The sequence below is a fragment of the Panthera tigris genome, chromosome B1, assembly GCF_018350195.1.
Source record: "Panthera tigris isolate Pti1 chromosome B1, P.tigris_Pti1_mat1.1, whole genome shotgun sequence".
NCBI lineage: Eukaryota > Metazoa > Chordata > Mammalia > Carnivora > Felidae > Panthera > Panthera tigris.
Window position 1 is genome coordinate 34,051,260 of NC_056663.1, and position 24,856 is coordinate 34,076,115.

Consider the following 24,856-nt stretch of genomic DNA (forward strand, 5'->3'; position numbering starts at 1 on the left):
GGGTGGAAGACAGATTGACTTTTCGCTGGAGCCTTTGTACCTTTTCTCCTGTAGACTGTGTGCATTTATTCTCTATTCAGAAGTAATTTTTAAATAGGAAATACAGGGGTGCCTGAGTGGCTCAGTCAGTCGGTTACGCATCTGACTTCAGCTCAGGTCACACAGTTCGTGAGTTCAAGGCCCGCATCTGACTCTGTGCTGACAGTGTGGAGCCTGTTTGGGTTTCTCTCTCTCTGCCTCTCTCTCTGTCCCTCCCCCATTTGTGCTCCCTCTCTCAAAATAAATAAACTTTAAAAAAAAAAAGAAAGAGGGGCGCCTGGGTGGCTCAGTGGGTTAAGCGTCCGACTTCAGCTCAGGTCACGATCTCGCGGTCCGTGAGTTCGAGCCCCGCATCAGGCTCTGGGCTGATGGCTCAGAGCCTGGAGCCTGCTTCCGATTCTGTGTCTCCCTCTCTCTCTGCCCCTCCCCCTTTCATGCTCTGTCTCTCTCTGTCTCAAAAATAAACATTAAAAAAAATTTTTTTTTAAAAAGAAAGAAATTTTAAAATAAATAAATAAATAGGAAACACATAAAATACTTTGTGAGACACTGCTGATCAAAACCTAGAGATTCCTGATCTCAAGGAGCTTACAGTATTGTTAGGGAGACAATATGATTTTAGAAGAAAAGAATAATAGATATTCTGTACTGGTCTTCTGCTAACTTGTTGCCTAATATTAGCTAAGTTATTTAGCTACTCTGACTTCAATTTGTCTATTTGTGGAATGGGAACATTGAATAAAATAACCACCTTGCTCATTTCATTTGTCCATCATTAATTCCGTTACTCATTTTATTTATCTATTCAAGAAATTAAAAAAAATTTTTTTTTAACGTTTATTTATTTTTGAGACAGAGAGAGACAGAGCATGAACGGGGGAGGGTCAGAGAGAGGGAGACACAGAATCTGAAACAGGCTCCAGGCTCTGAGCGGTCAGCACGGAGCCCGACATGGGGCTGGAACTCACAGACCGCGAGATCATGACCTGAGCCGAAGTCGGCCGCTTAACTGACTGAGCCACCCAGGCGCCCCCTATTCAAGAAATTTTTAGTGAGCACTGTTTTAGTTGTCTTTTCCTGTGCAGCCATCCCAAAACTTTGTACCTTAAAACACCAACACGCATTTATCTCACAGTTGAGCAGAGTGGCGATCTGGGCAGGGCTCAGCTGTGTGGTTCTTCTGCTAGTCTCACTGGGACTCATTTGTGTGCATAGGGCCAGCTGTCACTCAGCTAAGGTGCCTCTGCTTCTGGGCTTTGGCTGGCTATCAGCTGGGATGACATGGACCCCATGTGGTCAGCCAGCCTACACTTGTTCACATAATCAATAAACCGGGGCTGGACTTGATGTTGCCAACAGGGCACTAACCAATGTGACTCAAGCAGAGACTTGAAAAGTGCTTCTTCACTGGGACTTTGCCCCCTTGCTACTCCCGCGATCCCAAGAGTTTCTGCTGCCAGCAAATGATAATTATGAAAATCTGGGGTGAGATGGATCATAGGACAAATCTCAGAAAAGAAATGATTAAGTCTCTACAATTATTAAAGTCAGGTAAACAAAACCTTCTTGAGAGAGACTCTTCCGGTCAGACCTTCCAAAACGTCTATTCAGATTTTTGTTACATTTTTGCCTTAATAAAATCTATTTGGACATCCAAATGACAGCATTAGTGTGTGTGGACTCTTTAAGAGCTTAAGAGAAGCAGTGATTGTTAACTGACTTGCCTTACTGGGGCTCCTGAATTTTTTTTTTTTTTTAACTACAGCTTGCAGAGCCATAAGATATATGACCACAGGGAACGGCAGGAATCAATCAATTAATAATGGTTTCTAAACACACACACGGTTCCTAGCACTGGCCGGCCAGACATTGCAGGGATAAAATGAGGCAAAATACCATTCCTTCCATCCGGAAGCTTGGCATGAAGTTAGGGAAAACAAAAACAAAAACGAAAACGAAAACAACCTTAACACGTCAGAAGAGAGATAACAAATACCAGGTAGCAAACAAAATGAAGATGTTGAATCCACAGTCTGGTGCAAGTATAGCATTTCTCCAGGTGTTCCAGCTGTTCTTACACTTTCTGCTCCCCCCATTTCCTGCTGTCAAGTGTCCCATAGCAAATTACCCTGCGGAGAGGAAATGTTACTCAGTCTCACATCACTGGACTCTATCACACTCTCTCACACACCTGCTCACAGCCTCACATCCCTCACACACCCGTCATCACCCACAAAACACTCCCCTCCTCTGACCTGCACATCAGTCTATAAATTCACATCCTCGTCTTTCCGTTTAGCTAAGACGTCCCCCCGCCCCAAACATGCAAACCCAGAAGGAGGAGAAGATGGCACCTTTTTTAAAATACATGGCGGGGGGGGGGGGGGGGGGGAATGCACCAACAACAGTTCCAGCTTTTCTTCCTTTGGAGTAACTGTGAGGAGAAATCAAAGTCCACAGGGATAATGACCCAAAGAGCGGAAGAGCCTTAAGAAAGGAGGACTTCCTGCTAGAGACAGCACCTTCCTGGGGGTCAGAGGGCCTGAGTTCGAAAGATGATGTTAATACCTTCTCCCGGTATCATCTGAGGCCTGGGCACTGTGACTTTGAGTTTTCTTATGTTTCCAATGAAACTAATGAACATCACATCTCCTCCTTATTACAATTTTTCAATGTAATATGTAATATGGCAAATCATTCTATAAGATTCAAATAGTCAACGGGTTAACAGCTATATAAAACCAGAGGCGAGACTCAAACTATTTATTGACGGATGTGTGTTGGCACGGACTGATCAGAGAGGACACTTAGCCCCCAAAATAAACTCTGTCTAGAGGTACAGGGGTTTACCAGCAGAATGCCAGGCTGCTTTAGTGGCTCTCCGTAGAGTGTTGGGAGTATAAAACACAGACAAAGACACAATGCCTTCTGTGGGGCCCGCCCTGTTCAAAAAGAAGATATTCATCCAGGCACACGTAGATGCCTACTGGTAAGATGATTTTTTTTTTTGCCGCAACTTAAAATCTAAAGACAGCATGATCGTAATAAAACACTACTAAACTGTGAATTACCACACGATTTTAACAGTCCCATTTGCCCCCACGCTTAAAGGTTTAGAAGGCTGCGGCGCACTTTCACCTCTAAACCGGAAAAGTAGCAAACGACTCTCTCCCTAAGTGCCCTGTCATTGTCAATGCCACCTGAAGTTTGCTTCCTTCGGGCTAACGATCAAAGAGGTTGCAGAAGAGATACTCACACACCGGAAAATACCGCTCGCTGTTACCCTAAATCGGATCTACGGCTCTCTAAGCCAGGGGACTTCAGAGTAACTAATAACGTCAGATGCGTTCTCCTCTGAAATTTAAAAAGCAACTTTCGGCCCCGTAAATGCCTAAAAGCCCCACTGCTAGGACTGATGCATATCTAGACATGTCTGGCAAACCACTGCACTGGATTTGCCAGCTGTCTGTTTGAATGAGGGATGAAGAAACCTCCCAGGGGAGAATTCATTCCAAGGGAAGAAAAGGTCAAACAGATAAGCATGGCCTCTGGGGTCAGGGAAGGGACAAGTCTAAGGTCGGCATGATGTTTGTCACTAGAATTTGAGTCCTGTGGATGTGGTGGGGATAGGTGGCTGTAAGAGGGAGAATTTGGCGTTTTCAGCTCTTAAATTTGGGGCCATAAACTGCACGGCTCTGGTAAACCTCTAACCCCCCACATACAATACCACCGTCATTCCACCCACCTCGGACCTCAAGCTCTGTAGGACACTGTGACATCCAGAGGGTGCAGCAGTACTCAGGAGAAGCCCCATGAGTGCCCAGCAGATGGCAGCGGTGCCTGGCCCAGGTAGCAGAGTCCGTGAATATCCTACACGCCACAAGAAAATTGTTCAGTGCCCAGAGGACACCACATGACCGCTCGCTGGACCCCAGAGCCCAGGCTGGAGGGGTTGTGAGGGAAGGGAAGCCCAAGATTCTGGGATACACATTGATTATTGAGAATGTTGGATTGCCTCCTTCGTCAGGACTCCGTAGCCTGGGATCTCGCCCCTTGTCAAACTCCTCCCATTTCCTAAGTGTGTTTAAAGGCCATCTCTAAGCCGATGACTTCAATCTTGTGTCACCATCCCAAACTTCTGTAGTGCACTCCAGACTCCTGTCTAACTGGACACTAGGTTTATCGCCATGTGGATACCGAACGGAAAGTGCCGGAAACTGAACTCCTAACCTTCTGCCCTCAAAAGCTGCCCCCTTCCTTATCCCCACTGATGGGACTGTCTTTCATCCTTCCGAATGATCAGGCAAAAAATTTTGCCATCATCGTTACCTCCTTTCTTTTCCTCACCTTCACGTCTAATTCATCAGCAAATACTAACCTCCAGGAACTGCTTAACTGTCTTGGCAGCTTCTACTTTTGGTCTAAAGAACCACATCTCTTTTTGCCTGGATCACTTCAACACATCAAAGCGTGGAATTGGAACTCAAACGCTTATCTTTCTAGTGCCAGAAGACAGGAGGGAGAAAATAAGCCAGCAAGTTGGTTTCCATTAAAAGTCTGAAATGAAAAAACTCATGAAATGACCTCTATAAGGACGTGCGTGTCACACATCCCTCAAGGAGAATTCATGCGACACGGGGTCTCTCCTGTGAAAATCTTACTGTTGCTTCAGGGTTCAATACACGTCTGTCCTCACATTCCATTTTTCTTAACAACACTACCCTGTAGGAGGCATCTTCTGGCCCTGAAACCCCACAGCATTTACAGTACATATAGTTTATCCAGCATTTGATTTCACTCTATCTTGGATTGCACAATAATCTTCTCATGTGTGTTAATTTTGTTGTTCCAGCTAGAAGATGAGGCAGAGGTCTTGGCTTGAGCCAAAAGTGGGATTTGGCTGTGACTGAGGCCTGGCCCATATGATGATTAATCGGTGTGGCCATCATAAGTTATTTGTATATTAAGTTTTTGCCTAAGAAAAATTTGAGTGGGACACCTGGGTGGCTCGGTCAGTTAAGCCTCTGACTTGATTTTGGCTCAGGTCACGATCTCACGGTTTGTGGGTTCGAGCCCCATGTCCGGCTCTGCACTGGCAGTGTGGAGTTTGCTCGGGATTCTTTGTCTCCCTCTCTCCCTGTCCCTCCCCCACTCATGTTCTATCTCTCTCTATCAAAATAAATAAACAAATATTAAAAAAAAAAAAAAGAAGCAGAAGAAGATTTTGAGCACGTGGGTGTGTGCATTCCAGAGTGCGTAAGGGGAAGATTGGGAACTGGGGAACGCTTGGTGTCTGACTTCAGATATTAGTTCCCTGCTCAGCCTGTGGATTCAGGTCTGAGCCCAACAGAGAGGAAATCTGCTGAGGCATTATTTTCTTGGACAAGCCTTGAGGGAAGGGAGCTAAGCTGTTCTGCTTTGATGTCTACGTGCCCAAGAGAAGCAGAGAACAGGTGAGCCAAGCACACTACCTGCTCCTTACGGTCTCAGGCCTAGCAGGGAAGCTCAGGGAGGGTCAGGGCTACGAAAAGCAAATTTGGATCCCATTAAAGAACCTTTCAGACCTCCTTCAAGGACACGTGGGCTAACGTGCTTATTAGCAGTTGACGTTGGCAGATTACATAGTTGGGCTGGCTCCTTCTTAATCTCCAAGTATAGTAATTTCTACAAACTTCTCCTCCTCTCTGCCACTCTGGTACCTCCCAGGTTGGTAAATGAAGGACGGAGCAAGGGCACCCTTGTCAGATATGACACCCCAGGAGGGCACTGAGAGAAGTGGCAGTGGTCTGTGACTGCTCCCATGTGACGTCAAGCACACGGGTGGGAAAAAAATGAGAAGGTGGTTCACAGGCACTCACAAAATGCATCCAGCAAGGAATATCTTGGTGGGGCATTGAGGACAGTGGGGAACTGTATGGGATTTTAGCTTCCTACCTTTTTCAGGGAGTTAGCCTGATCTGGAAGAATTTAAATTATTACATTTTCGGTGGCTTTGCTGAATCCACAGACAAGCGAGGCATGGGGAACCAGAAGCCAGTGCAGATTCCACAGGTGGAAGGCCCAGGGTGTTCACTTATCTGGAGTGTCCCAGACCATCAATACAGTGGTCAGATTTTTCAAAAATAGAAATAAGTAACAGGTGTCCTTTTGAATCAGAGCTATCAGAAGACAACATGGGGGTCAGATCCAATTTCTAGTAGTGGAATTGGGAAAGCCATAAACATCATTGAATTTAATTTTCCTTAAAAAATGTATATATATATATATATATATATATATATACACACATATATATATATACATATGTACATATGTATATACATATACACACATATAATTGTACTATAATGCACTGTATCAGGATACTGATGATTGGCTGAGCAGTCTAAGGCACCAGAATCAAAACTGTAATGCACTGTAAACTTAAAATATTGTTATTCACATAATAATGTATCTATACACATAACCTAAGATTGAGGATCGGGACAACAGTTGGAATCATTTAATTTTTTTTTCTGAATTAACCTCTTTAGCTAAATATTTATAACAAAGCACAGTTGGTTGATTTTCCAAGCCACCTGGCCTAACTTTATTAAATTAAGTTAAATTGAAAAGAAGTCCTAAGAAATAAGCTCTTGGCCTTAACGCATATTTAATGCCAGTTCCTCATTGGTGAAAAATGCCCCGCCTCATCAAAAACAGACAGGAGAAAACCAGAATTTGTAGTTTACCTTACTACTTATAAAATCAAAGATATCCCAGGTAAGTGATCTTGTCTCTTATCCTGTTCAGTGTCTTAATTCCAGATGATGCTTTATATTCTTTGAACATTTTTGTGTCACTTGGCCTCTTCATCTGCTCTCATTTGTCCCTCTCCCAACTACAAAAGTTAAAGGACCCTGCTCAGTGCCCTCTTTCCCTGAGACATTGACATCTTCTGCAAGGAGAGGCAGCATTTCTTAGACTTTGGCTTCATGGGGAAGAGATCGCCTGGTGGCTTTTCCGAATATTGCTATTATCACATTTTCCAACCTAGAGAAATTAACCACAGCTCGCACTTTGGTTCGGGCAGAACATACAGAACAGTGGAATACTCTGTTCCCCTCAGGCATTTCCCTGACCAGGTCATTCAGTTTGTGCCATAATCTCAACGACATTTCAAAGTGCTGAAAAAAAAAAAAATCACATTCTACCTTACATGGATCTTTTATTTTTATTTCTTTTTTATTAATACATAATTAACATACAATAAGACATGTAGATCACATCTGTATATACCACCTAACCAGCCGAAACAAGGTATAAAAGTGTGGGTATTAGACAAATTCGTCAGCAGCACCAAGGACAAAATGGTAAATCTGGGTTTCGTACAGCTCCTCCCTGAGCTAGCTTTTATGCCACACACAGTAGATGTCCTGAGTAAATGAGATTCAAGTACAATTTGTAAAGAAAAGAATCTCAACACAGAAACTCATCAGGCCAAGTCTGATGCTAATTTGGATGTCAAATATTTCGTAAATTTGTACACATCCTTAGATATTTTCTGATTACAAAGTAACTCGTGTTTATTGCAAAAACAAAAAATCAGAAAATACCAAAAACTCTTAAAAAGAAAATACAAAAGGCAATTTTACAAATGTAAAATATTATGTCTTTGTAATAAAAAGATCATCCACAATCCTATTATGCAGACAAAATCACTATTAACTCTGTGTCTTACAATCTTCTTTTAAATACACGTTTGATAGGTAGGTATTAGTATGTGTGTGCTTTTTTTTTAATTTTTAAAAAATGTTTTTATTTAGTTTTAAGAGAGAGAGAGAGAGAGCACAAGTAAGGGAGGGGCAGAGAGAGGTGGAGACACAGAATCCAAAGCAGGCTCCAGGCTCCGATCTGTCAGCACAGAGCCCGACGCGGGGTTCGAACTCGTCAATTGCGAGATCGTGACCCGAGCCAAAGTTGGACACTTAACCGACTGAGCCACCCAGGTGCCCCTGTATTTTTTTTTTTTTTAATGGGATCTTACTATGCATACTGTTTTATGTTGCTAGGTGAAATAAGGAGTTTCTGATTTGAAGTTCAGCCCCCACTGCACATGCTTCACATCTCTCATCATAGAGACTGGAGCTCACCGGAGAAGACAGGCTTAACGACAGATCTCAAGGCCACCTCGCCCAGGACCCAGCCTCGGGAGACGTCTGCCACCAAAAACCCCTCATGAGCCTGTTCAGCATTTTGTAAACCGTCTGGAAAACTGACAGGAACCTTCTGAATGTCGAATTCAAGACTTGTAAAACTTTGCCGGAAATTTAGGTATCAATATGCATAAGTGTCTGTCTCCTGGCCAATTACTGAGCTCCCCATGTGAGCAAATGCTTCTCAGCAGTTCCTCGCATGAGATGTGTGCTGCTGATGCCATAATCGTCTGCCTGCGTGAAGATCAGTGTGGGGCTAAACGAGCATTTCTAATGCTGTCATCGAAACTCAGTGTGATTCTGAGATTGGGCACCGAGGAATTGGATTTCCAAGACAAGATGACTGCACTATAAACCGACAAGATAAATTTCTATGGGCAAATTTACGCAAGGTCATTATTTTACCTATTGCTGTGGTTAATATTTTCACAGGCCTTCAAGCCCCATGTTTCCAACTTACTGCACCTTCAGTATGAAATCCCTTTTTAGTTTTTGCAAAGAAACATTAGCTTTTGAATCTTCAAGTAACACTCCCCCAAACTATAGATATATTTCCCCTCTTGAATAGAGCAGAGATCCCAAGAAGAATAAAGTAACAAGAGATCCTCTCCAGGCACTGTGTGAGCCCGGGGGCTGTGTTAACAAAGGGAGGGGAGGGGAGAAAAAAAAAAAAAAAAGAAAGAAGAAACTGATTCCAAGGATATTCAGCAGAAGAAAGCCTGTGATTCAGCAAAAGAAAGCCATGGACGATTTTGTTCAGCTCACAGACATGCGGATCACTGCCGCTGGGAAAAGAAGGCTCCCTAATCTCAGGCTTCTCAGCCTGCCAGCAGCAAGGAACATTACTCATAGCTATTCTTTCTTTTTAGGAAATCCAGCTCCAAGGGAAGATCCCATGCTGTCTAAAAGAAGCTACCTATGAAGAAAAATGAGAACAATTAAGCCCTCAATCGGTACAAGGAACTTTTAACAGCTGAGACCCAAAAACGAAAATGGAGATAATGCTAATGATTATGTTTTATAGCCTCAACTTGCCTTACATCTGGAAGGGTTCCAAAGCCCTCAGCAGGTTGTCACATTGATAGAAGGGGCCCCTGCTGAGACGCAGCTGCTTCTGGGGAAGAGTCAGCATCTGGAGAACAGCTGCATATCAATCCCTGACATACACAGAGCAGGAAGGCCAGAGAAGCCCTCTACAAGGGCGCCCCTTCTACCTGGAGCCTCCTTCCTTGGCTCCAAGGATTCAGAAAGGCTGAGGCGTCACATTTGCTAACTAACGGAAGTGCAATAAAAGTTTAACTATCGGTAAGCTTTGGGGAAGGAGACGGTCCGGACAGTGAAGCTTTCTACTTGGCCGAAGGGTTCTTGACACATTTTTAAGCACCCACTTTTGTTTAACATTGCAGATGAAAACTTATCTAACATGTATCGTTGGATTCTCTGACTTTCCCAATTCAAATTAACCAGAAAGCCCTGATGTTACACTTTGAATTCATCCACTATCCATCAACATGAAAAGATTTATGATGTCTCAGTGGGCTTTTGTCACAGGGAAGCTTCCAAAGCATTCTCTGTGTATACCGTTGTGCACGTGTTTACGTGCACGCGCTCACACACAGGCTTAGGGAGAGGGCGGGGAGAAGGGAGGGAGAGAGAGAAAAATGACATTGTGACAGGAATTAGCAGACTGCATTGCTAGTTCCACCCTTCCATTAACTAGCAGTGTGACCTTGAATTAGTCACCTCAACTCTGTGCTAAAATGAGGAAGGCTCATTAGATGTTCTTTAAGGTCAAATATTAATGTTGGTGATTAAGAATTATACTACTCCAAATTCCTTTCTTCTTCTCCCTCCTTTTCTTTTTTTTTCTTTCTATTATTTTCTCTTTCTTTCTTCTTTCATTTTTCCTTCCTCCCTTCCTTCTTCCTTCCTTCTTCTTCCTTCCTTCTTCCTTCTTTCTTTCTTCCTTCTTCCTTCTTTCTTTCTTCCTTCTTCCTTCTTCCTTCCTTCTTCCTTCCTTCCTTCCTCCTTCCTTCCTTCCTTTCAAATCCTATAATAACATTATTAGAACACCTCCTAATGATCCCATTTCCTCAGTTCTCCACCCCCCTCATTTGTTAATTACATGTGTTGGGAAGATAGGAAAGAGAGAGATCGCCATGGACCAGAATAGCCTGGAAAGGCTTCTTGGAAGCAGCGTAGGAGAAGCTGTAAGGTTCGGATTAAAAGCACGGGTTAAGGAAGACAAGCTAGTTGCGACTGCAGTATGTACAAAGGGAAGGGCACAGGATACATCTGGTCTGCACAGACAGGCACACGCAGACCCAGGGCAGGGGTCATGCCCTTGGATACCCCTAGGGACAGCCGAAGCAGTCCAGGGCTCTACAGTAGGGAGCAGGCAGACTGTAGTGAACTAGAGAGCCTGGACCCAGCCTCAGGACTTCGATGGAAATTTTATAAAATATCGACCGAGCAAAACAAAGAGATCTCCAAGCAAGATAAGCCCATAAGACCACAGTTGGTGACCTGGCATAATTATTTAAATGGCTTGTGGCTTTATTTAAAAAAAAAAAAAAAAAAAAGAAGGAGAAGAAGAAGTAAAAGGAATCAAAATTGCATGGCCTTCATAAAAAAAAATAAGTCAACTTAAGGTCTTGATGAATAAAACATGATGAGGTTAATTTTAAATCCCTTTTATGCTATCTGTCTCCTGGAGAATTTTCCATTGTCCTTGTACAATAATGTAAGTTATCACATTGGGGCTTTTTTGCTCATCTATAAATAGCTCCTTCACCCATAACCCAGGGATGACAGTCTACTTTTATTATTTAAACACGTCTCCAACTATGAACAAGCTATTTCCAGGAAGTCCAAATTTCGCAGCAATATTGCTGTCAGTTAGTCTGAGATGCATATGTTGGGCAAATGTTGCAATAGAGACCGTTTCTGTGCTGAGCCTTATTGTGATTCAGCAAAAGAATGAAAAATGAGAAAGAAAACTGGCACCGTAGGGCTAGAAAGAAATCTTGGCAGCCAGTGCTAAGAGTAATTACCAAAATCAGGAGCCAGAAGCGTTCATGTTTGTTCTTCAGAGGGTCCCCAGGACTGAAGACAGGCCAAGAGAGAAACAAAACCGTATTGTAAGGATCCAGATTGATCAACTCTGTTTACAGTTAGTTATTTGCTTCTGGAAATTCAATGATCCCTTCTAGGAGAAACCTGGTCTAGGAAAAGAGGAAGCTGCAGCCGTCAGAATATTAGAACTTCCATTCTAGAGGGAGGCTATTACTAAGCTGGAGCTATAAGCAGAGAACTGTAGGCTGAAAGGATTGCGTATCTCCAACAGTGTTGGCAAGACTCAGCTGAGGGCACCCTCTGAGGCAGTCACCCCCCACCAAGCACCCCACTACCGGCCACATACCCGAGCCACATTTGGCTACCTACCCAAGACCCCAACAGACTACATTCAAGGCTGGGCCCAACCCTGAGAAAGGCTTGTGGCTAATCATGGGTGTGGATTTGTGAACAGTTCTGGATTGGATTGAGCTCTTAGGTCAGCCTTGAGAAACCCAGCACCTGACCACCGAGGTGCCGTCCCAGACTGCCAGGCCCCTGGCCGTGTCCCAGGAATCTGCTCACCAGCAGCCTCAGACAGACAGCCTCTCCCTGGAGCCTGCCCCAAAGTAAAAAACATAAAATAAAACCAAGAACGCATGATTAATCCAGAATGAAGTTACCTCCTTCCCCAGAGACTGGTGTCCCGTCATCCACCAGAGAAGAGAAATATCTCCAGAACGCAGCTAACCCAGGCATTCGCTGCCTCATTCTGACACTTTCAAATGTCCTCTGCCCCAGTGTGGCAGTTGAGAGCTCGGGCTCTGGAGTCACATACATGCCCTGGGATAAAACCCTGGTTCTGCGGTTAATTGTAACTCAATTCCTTTCTGCCTCAGTTTCTCCCCGTCTACAAAAAGACACGATAGTATCACTACCTCCTCACAGAGCTATTGTGAGGGCGAACTGAGACAAGGCATGGAAGCCCGAGAACAGGGCCTGACATGTAAGCGCTCAGTAACAATTGGCCATTCTTACTTTCATCGTCTTTCAGGGGAACATCGAGACGTAGCTCTTTCCGAGAGACTGGCCTGCCACACTCAGCTCTGTTGGCTGTCATGCTCGAGCATTTCAGCCTCACAGGGTTAAGTGCTTCTGCTCCTCTGACCTCTCTGCCAAGCCTCCCTCCCCTTCCAGACCTTTCCGTCCTGCCCTGTGGAACCCCTCTTCTATGGGGTAATTTTTCTACCTTTCCTACAATCTGCCATCATCTTGGGTCATTTATGCATCTGTATGAATGCTGGTACCTACAAACATCAGATCTAGGATCGCAAACTTCGATGTCACCCAGAGCAAAGCAGGGAATAGGGGTGAACAAAACAAGCCAACCTAGCAGTGTAATGAGATTGGCAATGGCATTAACTGAGAGGGGCAGGGAGGGAGCAGGCTAGAGACTTGAAAGCACCCCATCTCGACACAAGCAGGATATGCCCCAGGAGAACGCAAATTTCTAGAGAAAATAGAAATGCAGGATTCTTCAATGTTGGCAACTGTTTCAGCTTAAAAAAAAAAAAAAAAAAAAAAAAGCAGAATGCAGGCCAAATAAAATAAGTCTATGGGCCAGATTCTGCTCTTGAGCAGACAGGTTGGAAACAATGCCTCAGCTCCCTGTTTCCTAGGCAGCATCATTTTCTCTTGAGCTCGTTATCTCTGCACCATCTTCTAGGTCTGTCTTCCGATCCTGTTTTCATCTGGGAGGTTCTTACACATCCCCCCTGACTCCTCACTTCATATTGCGAGGGTATTATGATTTCCTACTTTTTACATAATTCTTTTAGTGTATGTATTTATTTTGAGAGACAGAGAGAGAGAGAGAGAGCACAGGCAGAGGGGGGGCAGAGAGAGGGAGAGAAACGATCCCAAGCAGGCTCTGCGCCGTCAGCACAGAGCTTCATATCCCATGAACCGCGAGATGGTGACCTGAGCCAAAATCAGGAGTCAGACGCTTAACCGACTGCGCCATCCAGGTGTCCCGTATAATTTCCTGTGTTTAGCTTCCCATTTACTCCTCTGGAGTTCCCTCTAGGCTGTAAGCACGACAGAGGCAGGCACCTCGCCTGTCTTCTTACCACCATATCCCCCTCACTCAGCGGAGTGCCTGGCACCCTGGAGAGGCTTGGAAAACACTTAAAAGGAACCAAAAATTAATCTGTCAACCCCTGCTTTGCCCTCTAACCTCAATGCCGAGATCCACACACATCCTAGATTCTGCCTTCACCTGGATAGACCCTCAGAGGCTGAAATTTGCCACATCAGTGGCGGTTTTAAAAATATATCCATAAATTCTCCCTTCGAAAGAGGTGGAGCTCACTTTTCCTTCCATTGAGTAGAGGCAGGATTTAATGGCTGCTTCTAACAACAGAATGCAGCAGGAGTGTGATATGCCCCTGCCAAGATTAGATTATAGAAAGACCGTGTTAGTCCATTCGGGAAGCGACAACTTCCCACAGACCGGGTGATTTACAAACAACGGAAAGTGATCGCTCACGGTGTGGGAGGCTGGAAATCTAAGACCAAGGTGCCAGCCTGGTCTGGTGAGGGCCAGACTTGTCACATCGTCACGGAGTAGGGGTTAGGAAGCTCTTTGGAGCCTCTTTTATAAACGCATTCACCCCATTCACGAGGGCTTCACCTCATGACCCAATCCTACTCCTAATCTCTTGGAGGTTAGGTTTCAGTGTGTGAATTTTGAGAGGACACATTCAGGCCCTAACAAAGACCGTGGCTTCCTCTTGGGCTCAGGCTCTGCCTTCCTCCGTCTTTCTCTCTCCCTCTCCTTCCTCCTCTTGCCCCACCCACCCTTCTGCTTCTCTCTGGCCTCACTTGCTTTGGAGGAAGCCATGTTGTGGCAGTTCTGTGGAGAAGTCCACGTGACAAGCAACTTCAGCAGCTGCCAACAGCCCTGCGAGGGAGGGGAAGAGGATCCACCAGACCCAGTCAGACCTCTAGGTAGCAGCATCCTGCACTTGCAGCTGGACCGAAACCGTGAGACACCGGCGCCAGAACCTTCCAGTTAAGCCACTCCCTGATTCCTGACCCTGAGAAGCTGTGCGATGCGTTGTTTGTTTTAAGACTACGTTTTGGGATACTTTATTACACAGCAAGAGACAACTGATAAGACACCTCAAAACGGAAATAATCATTATCCTTCCTCCTCCCCTTCTCCCTCACTTTCCAAACTTAATCCTCCTCTGATGTCCCCTGGTTCTATTAGCGGCTCAATCCTTTCAAGTTACAAAGGCTACAAAGTCAGGGTCCTTTTTGGATCTCCTCCATGCTTCCCTGCACTCCCTATCTAGTTGACAGTCCAGACTCCAGACTAATACGGCAATATACACTACTCAGTTCCCACTCTCTTTTCCTTTTGCCACTTTCCCACTCCACGCCCTCCTTACTCTTCTCCTGGGCGTCCTAACTCATTCTTTTAGCGTTGATTTTTCCATAACACATCAGCCAGACTTCTAAGGAAATTTTTATTAAAATAGGTCATTTTCATGATCAAAAACTTTAATAGTTTTCCATTATGAATGGAAAAAAGCCAACTGTCTTAGAACAATACAACCTGACCTGAATTCTCTTTCCAATCTTACTCTCCACTGCCATTTTTCATATATTCCAAGCTCATGCAACAAACACTTCTGGAATAGTGTTATGGTTTGTTGATACTTGTTCCAGTTATCCATTGCAGCTTAAATACTACATCTTAGTAGTATTTAGCGACTTAAACAACCACTTTGGTTCGATCGTGATTCTAGGGGTCGGAAATTTCCACAAAATTTGATCGGTTTGTCTCTGATCCACTCAGCATCGGCTAGGCTGGAGGAATCTTACTTCCGAGGTGGCTTCTTCACCTACACATCTGCCACCTTGGTGCCCCTTGGCCCTTCTTTCCACAAGGCGTCTCTCCTCTCAGAGCTCCTCCCCATGACTTGGGCATTTTCCTGGCAGTCTCAAGATAACCTGGTGGTTATCCTTTTTTTATGGTGACTAGTTTCCAAAAGGGAGTTTTCTAAGACTAAACATTCCAAGTGACTCAAACTTCTTATGACTTCTTCTTGGGAGTCCTGTAGCATCACTTGCTTATGGAATGAGTTTCAGGGATAGTCCAGATTCAAGAAGAGAAGGCTTTACAAGAGTGTGATTAAGTTTAGGTGTTATTCTTTGAGCGGGGTGGGGTTATCTTTGAAGCTAAGTACCACTGTACTCTTTATGCCTGGGGGAACCCTTAGGATAATTTGGAGATATTGGGAGGAAAGTTCCAAAAAGCAAGACAATGGACAGCTATTAATACCTACACAAGCTTTTATTTTCCTTAGAACTCAGGAGGAAGAAGTGGTGAAACACATTTAAAAAATGTGCTGCTGCTCCTTTTTTAGAGAAGAGGGCAGGAAAGAAGCACAAGAAATGGAGTTGGATTTTAGGAAAACAAACTGGGGACAGAAATACAGCAGGTTCATCCAAAGCGCATACCTGATCGACCTACCCACATACTATCTCTACTAACTAAAATTTCACTTTAGATAGTAACTTTTCAGTCCATTTATAGCCTGGGTAGAAATGGACCAAAGTCTTCCTGTCCATTGCTAATCTAAATCAAATCACTCTTAATACCAGATGAGCCCCCTCTCATCCGTCCAACTGGGACACGCCCGGCTCACTATGATTCTTTATTTCTTGCAACATATACAGTTCATGTCTTAATTGCACAGTGTGTCACAAATCTTTGAGTATTGTCATCGTATGTTTTAATGGCATCAGAAAAAAAAGTCGAGCAGGAATGGCAACGAGATATTATCTAAGCTGATTCTTCTGTTTTGAGGTGGGGACAGAAAGGCTCAACATGAGACTGAGTCGCTTGAGCAAGGTCACACCAGAGTCAAAGAGCTAAGCTGATCTCCAAGTTCCATCTTTAATGCTCTGTCCCCGTCAGAGTACGTATGTTCATCAGTCTGGTTTCTCCAGGGTTGGGGTGGGGGTGGTAAAAATCTCTCTGAAAGTTAAAAATTCCTTCTTTTTTTGTCTCTGGCATGTCACTTAGCAGGGTAAATGGTGAGAGCTCAATATGTACTATGATTTGGGGACTGGAAGATAAAGATACATCCCCCTTTAGTCCAACTATAAAATCGGTCAGTGAGGACGGTGCTGGAGTTAAGCCATGTTTCTGGCATCCTCCCAAAGAGTAAAGAGAGGATAAAGCTCCCTGAAAATTGAATACAACAGAATCTAAACATCCAAATGATTTGTGATAAGATCTACACCTAAGATGGGGGGGTATCTATTGAAGGTGAGGAGAGAGCAGCAGCGCCATATCTATGGAGCCCATGGTGGGAGGAAATGGGGCAGTCACCAAAACACGGCTGTGCCCAGCAGACGAGGAGTCCAGAGGTGAAGACTCCCACGAGTTCTCAGAAGCATCTGGGGGACACTAGCGGCAGATTGGGCAGCTAATTTCCCACACCAGTGCAATAGATGTCTGTCGAATTGTGGCTGGAGTTACACAGGATCTAACTTACATTGTAGATGCGGCCTCATAACCATGATTCCCCTTATCACTCTTTGACCGTTGGTAGTGAATATGGCCTTCAAACCATTTATTCCATAATGCGAGGACCACCTATCAGCTCTCATGACTGTTTCATGTCAGAACCTGCTGTGATTTGTCAGTCACCTTTATTACAATCCGGGGAATGTGACCCACCCTTCAGATACCCACCACGTTAGTCTCTCGTTATGGCTCTTTTATCCTGCGTGATGTTACAGCTACTGTGTTCTTTGCTTATCCCACGGGATGAAAAATCCGTGGGAGGCAGGGAGTAAGACAGCACATCATCTTCAACAGTGCCCTGCAAATTGAGGAATTGTCAATAAATCTTTGTTTACTTGAGACGGTGCTGTCCACGTACACAGATGTGGGTTCCAATCCTGGTTCTGACATCTAGTACTGTGTGACTTTGGGCCAATTATGTAACCTCTGTCAGCACTCATTTTCTCCTCCGAAAGATGGGGTAATAATATCTCCTCATCCATTTCTTGTGATGATTCATCAAGAAAAGAAATACACGCAGGGGCGCCTGGGTGGTCCGGTCGGTTGAGTGTCCAACTCTTGATTTCAGCTCGGCTCACGATCTCACAGTTCGCGGGACAGAGCCCTGCGTGGGGCTCTGCACTGACAGCATGGAGCCTGCTTGGGATTCTCTCTCTTCTCTCTCTGCCCCTCCCCCCTCCACATGCAAAGCATAGTGAATAAAGCATAGAATCTAATGAATAAACGAGGTGAATAAATCAAGCTATCATTATTTTAGGCGTGTGGGGCAGGTTGTCTGTTCACCACCAGCCAGTCATCTCCCTCCCCCATCCCAAGAAGCAGGCCTAATCCTAAAGAACTTGGAGGACTGAGAACATTCCTGGCTCGCCAACACCAAAACGCAGGCATGGGAACCATTATGAGCTTAAAAACTCATGTTAGCATTCATCCTTCAACTGGGCACACTAAGAAAGACATACCTCCTTGTTCTAACATAAACCCACCGCCATCATGCAATGAAGGAAAACCACCCAAAATGTGTTTCCTACACGAGCCCACGTGTTGGCTGCAACCTTTCGAGAGCTCTATTAGCAACACAAATTCTACATATCCTGCCAGGAAGGAGATCAAGGAACAGAGTCAGGGGAGGGACACATTCGATTTTCCATGTCTCCTGCTGGATCTTTCTTGTTCCTGCAGTTCAGGCAGAGTCTCGAAAATTCTGACTTTCCAACTCCTCCTGTTCATGAAGGATTTTTTTTTTCCTTTTCCCCACTGCACCAGAAAGGTCCTGAGCCAGCTTGAGCAAACTGACTTCCTCCTCAGGTTTTTTGGTGCTGAACACAGAAAATCTCTTCCAGTTCATTTTTTCTCTCTCTCTCTCTCTCTCTCTCTCTCTCTCTGATCCTGTCTCTTTCTCTCCCTCCCTCCCTCCCTCTCTCTCTCCCCGCTTCTCCTTCTCTCTCTCTCTCTCTCTGATCCTGTCTCTTTCTCTCCCTCCCTCCCTCCCTCTCTCTCTCCCCGCTTCTCCTTCTCTCTCTCTCTCCCCTTTTCCCTCTCTCTCTCTCTCTTTCATTCTGTTTACCTGTCTGTCTGTCTCTCTCTCCCTCTCTTTCTCTTTCCTTCCCTCTCTCTCTCTCTCCCTATCTCCCTCTCCCTCTTTCCTTCAGCCTCTTTCCCTGTCTGTCTGTCTCTCTCTCTCTCACTGTCTCTTTCTCTCTCCATTGCTCTCTCTCTCTCTCCCTGCCTCTCTCTCTCTCACTGGAAACAGCTGACTTCTCCATGGTACACACAGCAGAACTCGGGGGCACCAGGCCACTGAGCCCTTCCACAAACGTCCTCCTCGGTGGCTTCACGTTCTCAGCCACTCCAACCCTGTAATTTTCCAGATGACTTGAGGTTTTAAAAGCAAATGAAGCAGCGAAACTGCTTCAGCTGCTAAATTCTTCCTGGATCCATTGGGAAAGGACAAAAACCTGCCATACATGGCAATCTGAGTTTTGCAGACACGTTCCTTTCCTTTTCCATATGAAGTCGCTTGCTGATCCCAATTTCCTTGGGGATCAAGATCAGCTATGCGCTGAGTATATATAAACAGGTGCAAAGCCCGCCCTTATTGAGCCATGACCAGATAGCGATACGTCAGTGGCCTTTTGTCACTTACGGGCCATCTTCACGGACATTCAACTCACTTGATTATCACAGCATGTCAGGGAGAGCACGTGTTATCATCCCCATTTGGGGCGAGGACCTGAGGCTCAGGTTTTGCCCCATGTCAACACACCGTCCAGTAGAATACACTTGCCCAGAGACTGACACGGACCCTCATGTGCCCGCAGAAGACATGACCATTTCACTCGCAGTTCTTCGTGCGTTTATCTATAACCCGTCATCATCTGCACTGCTCCCAACTTCTGATCGTCAGATGCCTTGTGTTTTGTCCAAACTGGTGTCTTAAGGAAGATACTAAAATAGATGCTCCTTTAATCCTCGAGATGTTCAGATCCAGCGAGCCTAATAGTCCGCCAGCCATATCCCTTCCTGTAAGTCACAGAGAGCCACACTTTGTAATCTCTCTTAGACGAGAAAGGAAATACTGCCTTGTCTCGCCAGAAATATGCAAAAATGAAGGGAAGGAGACAACCACATCCAAAATGGCTACAGAAGAAAAGTCGATGTGATCGCCGCAGGGCAGAGAATCTGTCTCTCCCAGAGGGGTCACACTGCACAATCAGATGCCCCCATTATTTTCATTTTTTTTTTAAATTTTCCTTCATGTTTATTTATTTTTGAGAGAGAGAGAGACAGAGCACGAGTAAGGGAGGGGCAGAGAGAGAGGGAGACACAGAACCTGAAGCAGGCTGCAGGCTCTGAGCCATCAGCACAGAGCCCAACGCGGGGCTCGAACTCACGAACCACAAGATCACAAACCACAAGATCACGATCCGAGCCAAAGTGGGAGGCTTAACCGAATGGGCCACTCAGGCGCCCCAGATGGTCCCGTTATTTTAATATAAACTCCTCTTCTCAGTCATCTCTGAGATGTCCCCTCTGAGACATGGGCCCTTTGGGGATGGAGCCGTTCAACCAGATGTGCAACAAGCCTTTCAGAGGACATCACTCGCTGCCTCTTGCTGCCTCCGCTCTGCCGTCCTTGCACTGGGACACTGGAGGCTGACCAGTTTCTAAAAGCCTCGAGAAAGCCCAGACACTTTAATAAGCAAATGAACCACAGCCAAAATGTGGCTGAAGGTGATTCAAAGGTGCGTTATTGGGGCGCCTGGGTGGCTCCGTCAGTGAAGCGTTCGACTTCGGCTCAGGTCATGATCTCCCGGTTTGCGAGTTCGAGCCCCAAGTCGGCCAGGCTCTGTGCCGACAGCTCAGCTCAGAACCCGGAGCCTGCTTCGAGTTCTGTCTCCCTCTCTCCCTGCTCCTCTCCTGCTCACACACTCTCTCTCTCCCTCTCTCAAAAATAAACATTAAAAAAGTTTTTAGAAAGCAAAGGTGTTTTATCTGTTAAATAAATTGATAAGCCTAAGGTAAGTTTCTTCCATATAACGTTTTGTGGCGATCCAGGCTGTGCACAAAGGTACACAAATTTAACACAGTACACAGTACACAGTAATTTAAAACATAATAAAGATAACTCCCAGTCATGAAGCACTTATTCTCTGCCAAGCACTGCTTTACGTATCTTATCTCCGGTCCTCATAATAATCCTGAGAAGTGGATGGCGTGAGCACCATTTTACAAACAAGGAAACTGAGGCCAGAGAGGTATCCCGAAGTGACACCTGCAACATGAAGTCATGCCGCTCAGAAGCCTGTGCTCTCACTCGGGCGTGAGACTGCCCAGAGACTGACACGGACCCTCTGTGCACCCCACGGGTGCTTCCGGATGCTGTGTTGATGTTAGGCCTGGTTGGCCGATATTCAGCTGGCAGAATGATATGGATGCTGGGGTTGTAAAACATAAGTATGATAGGTGTCTGGCTTGTGAACAATCCTGAGTTCTCTTTCTAGAACAAAGTTCATAATCAGTCATGTTTGGGAGAGATTAGGGATCATTCAGGCCTTTCTTTTCTTTCTTCTTTTTTTTTTTTTTTTTAACTAAATTAACCTACTTTTTCTTTCCAAATGTTCTATCCAGTAGTTCCCATAGATGAGAAAAATGAATACATTAAAAAGATATGTTTACCTCTAGATGTATCCCAGGGGGCTACTGGAGGGACATTCAATCCCTTCAGTGATTTTCAAGCTTCTTTGGAAACATTTTTTCCCTGTGGATGTGAAACCAAGGTCATAAAATTTCAGAGCGAATGGACAAATTGAAATACAATCTGCAATTCACCATCTGGCATCTACTTAATAATGAGGCTGGGGAAAGGAAAGAAAAGCAGAATTTTTAAAATTTTCCCAGATAAACCAACCTGATAGACAAACCCTTACTGTTGGCATCTATGCCACGGGAATCTGTGGAATAACGGCCAGTCCATCCCTGCCTGACACAGCAGGGAAGCGAATGGAAGGATGGTCTGTTTCCATCTCCACCCTGGCACTGACCAGTTACGAGATATTGGACAAACCACCAACACACCTCGAAGTCTGTACCAGTACAATAAAAACTGTGATAACATTTACTTCTCCCAACAAGAACATTCTTACATTTATAAGTACCCCCGGCAGCCTATTTGGCTACAATTCTCATTTATTCACACAGCCATTACCTTCTTACGAATTTCTGTTAATGGGCTAAGGCCGAGGAGTCACAGCTGGACCATGTGGTTATGTACTAGGTAGCATTATAAAGAACAAAGACTTTTGTAGAAAAGATGTTGGAGCTAGCTCACGTGGAGGAGGACAGCAGGTGAGAATGGAGAGGAAGACACCCACAGTCAAGGGAATTACCAGTGTTGAGGTAGTAAGAACCAGCCAGAATAAGCTGATTAGAAAATACCAAAGTACAAGAGGCAAAGAAGAAGGAACCACGGGAGCTTTGGCATTGCTGACGTCTCTCATGTCCGTTTCTCCCTCTTATCAGTAGCCATCCGTTTTCAAACACCAAGAGGAACACTCCATGTGATTTTGAGTAGATTCAAGGACAAAACAAGGGAATGAACCAAAGCATACAGTTTCTAGAAAGCAATTGTATTGCTTTCCTATGGCTGCCATGAGAATCCCCCACAAACTGGGTGCCTTGAAAGAACAGGGATTTATTGTTTCATAGTTCTGGAGTCCAGAAATCTGAAATCAGGGTTGATTCTTTCTGGCGGCTCGGGGGAGAATTTGTTCCATGCTTTTCTCGTAGCTTCTGATAGCTCCCAGAAATCTGTGGTGTCCCTGGGCTTGTGGACACATCATTCCAATCTCTGCTTCCACCTTCATATGGCTTTCTTCCCTGTGTGCCTCTGTCTACCCTTTCTTCTTCTCATGAGGACGCCAGTCATTGAACTTCAGATCTACCCTAATCTGGTGTGACCTCACCTTACTATAATTATATCTGCAAAGACCCTACTTCCAAATAATGGCACACTAGACAATCCACTACAGCAAATAAACCATGAAGTTCTTCTTCTTGTTAAATTCTACTGGGCGGCAGCCACAGAGCAAATCAGAGCAGTCCTTTGGGGTTATAGTTCCTTCTTTTTTAATGTTTATTTTTGAGAGAGAGAGAGAGAAACAGTGTGTGTGTGTAAGCGGGGGAGGGGCAGGGAGAGAGGGGGCAGAGGATCCAAAGCGGGCTCCGTGCTGACATCAGAGAGCCCGCTGCAGGGCTCAAACTCATGAACTGCAAGATCATGACCTGAGCGGAAGTCAGACACTTAACTGACTGAGCCCCCCCAGGGGCCCCTGGTGTATATTTCATAGCAATTCCTTATTTACTTTGTGTCTTCTGCCATAGACACAGAGCTCCTCAACAGGCAGGCCAATTTCTTATTAGCTTCTGTATCCCAGGGTTTAACACAGTACCCGGCATATTGGAAGGCACTCGATGAACATTTGCTGACTGAATGAATGTTCACGGGAACAGAATCTCTAAGCCCTGCATCCTTTCACTGAAACTTCTGTGTGAACCCAAGATCCCCGGGTTCTTACTACTTTAATGGCTGGAATTGTTCAGACCATCGGCATGCCTTTCTTTTCTTTTCTTCAGGAAGGAAACAAGGAACATGAGTCAATTCGTGGGAACACCCCTCTTGATGGCAGAGACCAAAAATTCACGTGACTCAATTGTGGCAATCAAAGGTCCTGCAGGGTCCTGCAATTTTAAAGTAAGTTCTTTGTTGCCATATCCTCTTTTCTTCCCGGATATCTATTTTGGGTCTTCCACTCCATTCCAGGAACCCCAGCACAGCCTGCTAAATTGTCTGAAACCTCGCTGTGCTTGGTACGAAAGCTCTCTTCCTTTTCTTGAAGGATGTTTGGGTGGGAGGTAAAAGGAGAAGCCGCAGACGTGTCACTGGGAGGGAAGCATATCCCTTATTCATGTGGGCTGAGTGTTACAAAGGCAGAGTTAAATTCAGGAAATACAATAACTTGATTCATGCCTGTTTCTTACGCTGCCAACGAACATGAGATTTAGATTCAAAAAGGTTACCAGAGAGGGGGAAAAAAAGTTCCCACCAGCACGGTCCATGATCGGAGTGCATTCCCTACCCCCCCATCATAGGTCCATAAGTGCAACCCTGACCCTGTCAGAGCCGTGGGCAAATCCAAAAATTCGAGGCAAACAAATGCGAGTTAATTTACTGATTCACTCCAGGTTCGAGTTCTTGGGAATCAGCCCTGCTCTCACCCCCCAGAAGGTGATCTTGCCTAGGGAGGCAAGGAACTAGCCTCAAGTCAACCAAGTCAGCAAAACTGGCCTTCGGCGCCTTTCCACCTCTCACCCCTACCCTGGGCCAATTCTCCTTCTCAGACTTTCTTCCACACCAGTCAAATCCGTGCTCAGATTCCACGGTCAGTGACCATTAAAAAGCATAGTCCCTTTAAAGCAGTGGCTCTCCGTCTCGATGTGCACAAGACTCCTCAAAGTTACTTGACTTTAATGCAGAGTGCCAGGTGCCACACCCCCTTATGTGGCAGGTCTGTGGTGGGACTGAGCGCGTGCACCTTCCCTAGGTAATCCTATGCACCCCCACTAGAGCTCCCGGCTGGGGGAAATAAAGCCTCCCATCATTCCTAATCGCAGGACACTCCCCCAGCTTAGCAAACCCCACCTGTTGCACAAAACGGCGAGTGAGGGAACCTACCCAACACAACCACGATAAAACATGACAACGTTGCCACTTTGACAGAGCCCTGACCCAGAAGTCTCCACACCAGTTTCACTTTCAGACGGGTGAGGGACATCCTAAAGGATTTCGGAGGCACAGAAGCCCCCAAGGAGGCAGCCCTTCCGCGGGAAAGGCACTCTGTTAGCTTCAAAACTCCTGCAAGTTCAAAAACGCCCGATTGGAATTTCCTCAGACATTATTATTCCATTTGATCCTCACAAAACACTGAAATGCCAAGCCCTTGATGTTGCGGTTCCCATGTTAGTAGCTGGAGAAACTGAGGCTCAGAGGGGCTCGCTGACTCGCCCATGGCTACAGCACTGGGAAACAGCAGCATCCCGTGTCTCCCAGGCCTCCTGACTTGAAGTCTCCGATGTGTTGTCGTGTATGTACCCCAGAGCTGCCTCTAATCTCTGGCCCAAGCATAGCTTGAAGGCAGTGACCTAGGGACCAAATCACTGAAGTGAATTACAGTTGAAATGAGACGGCTAGATGACTGATAGGCTAATCCCCAGAGATGGTGGCTTATTTTCCAGAGTTGGGCCCCCAGCACTGCTGCCTTTCACGTCCCTCCCCAGGACATGTGTATGACATCCTCCTCCCCCGCCCATACATCCCACCACCCCCGCCCCCCAGACACATACTCCAAGTTGCTACGCAAAAGTTGCAGGGTTCTAAAAGAAATGGCTGAACCGTGCATATGCAACA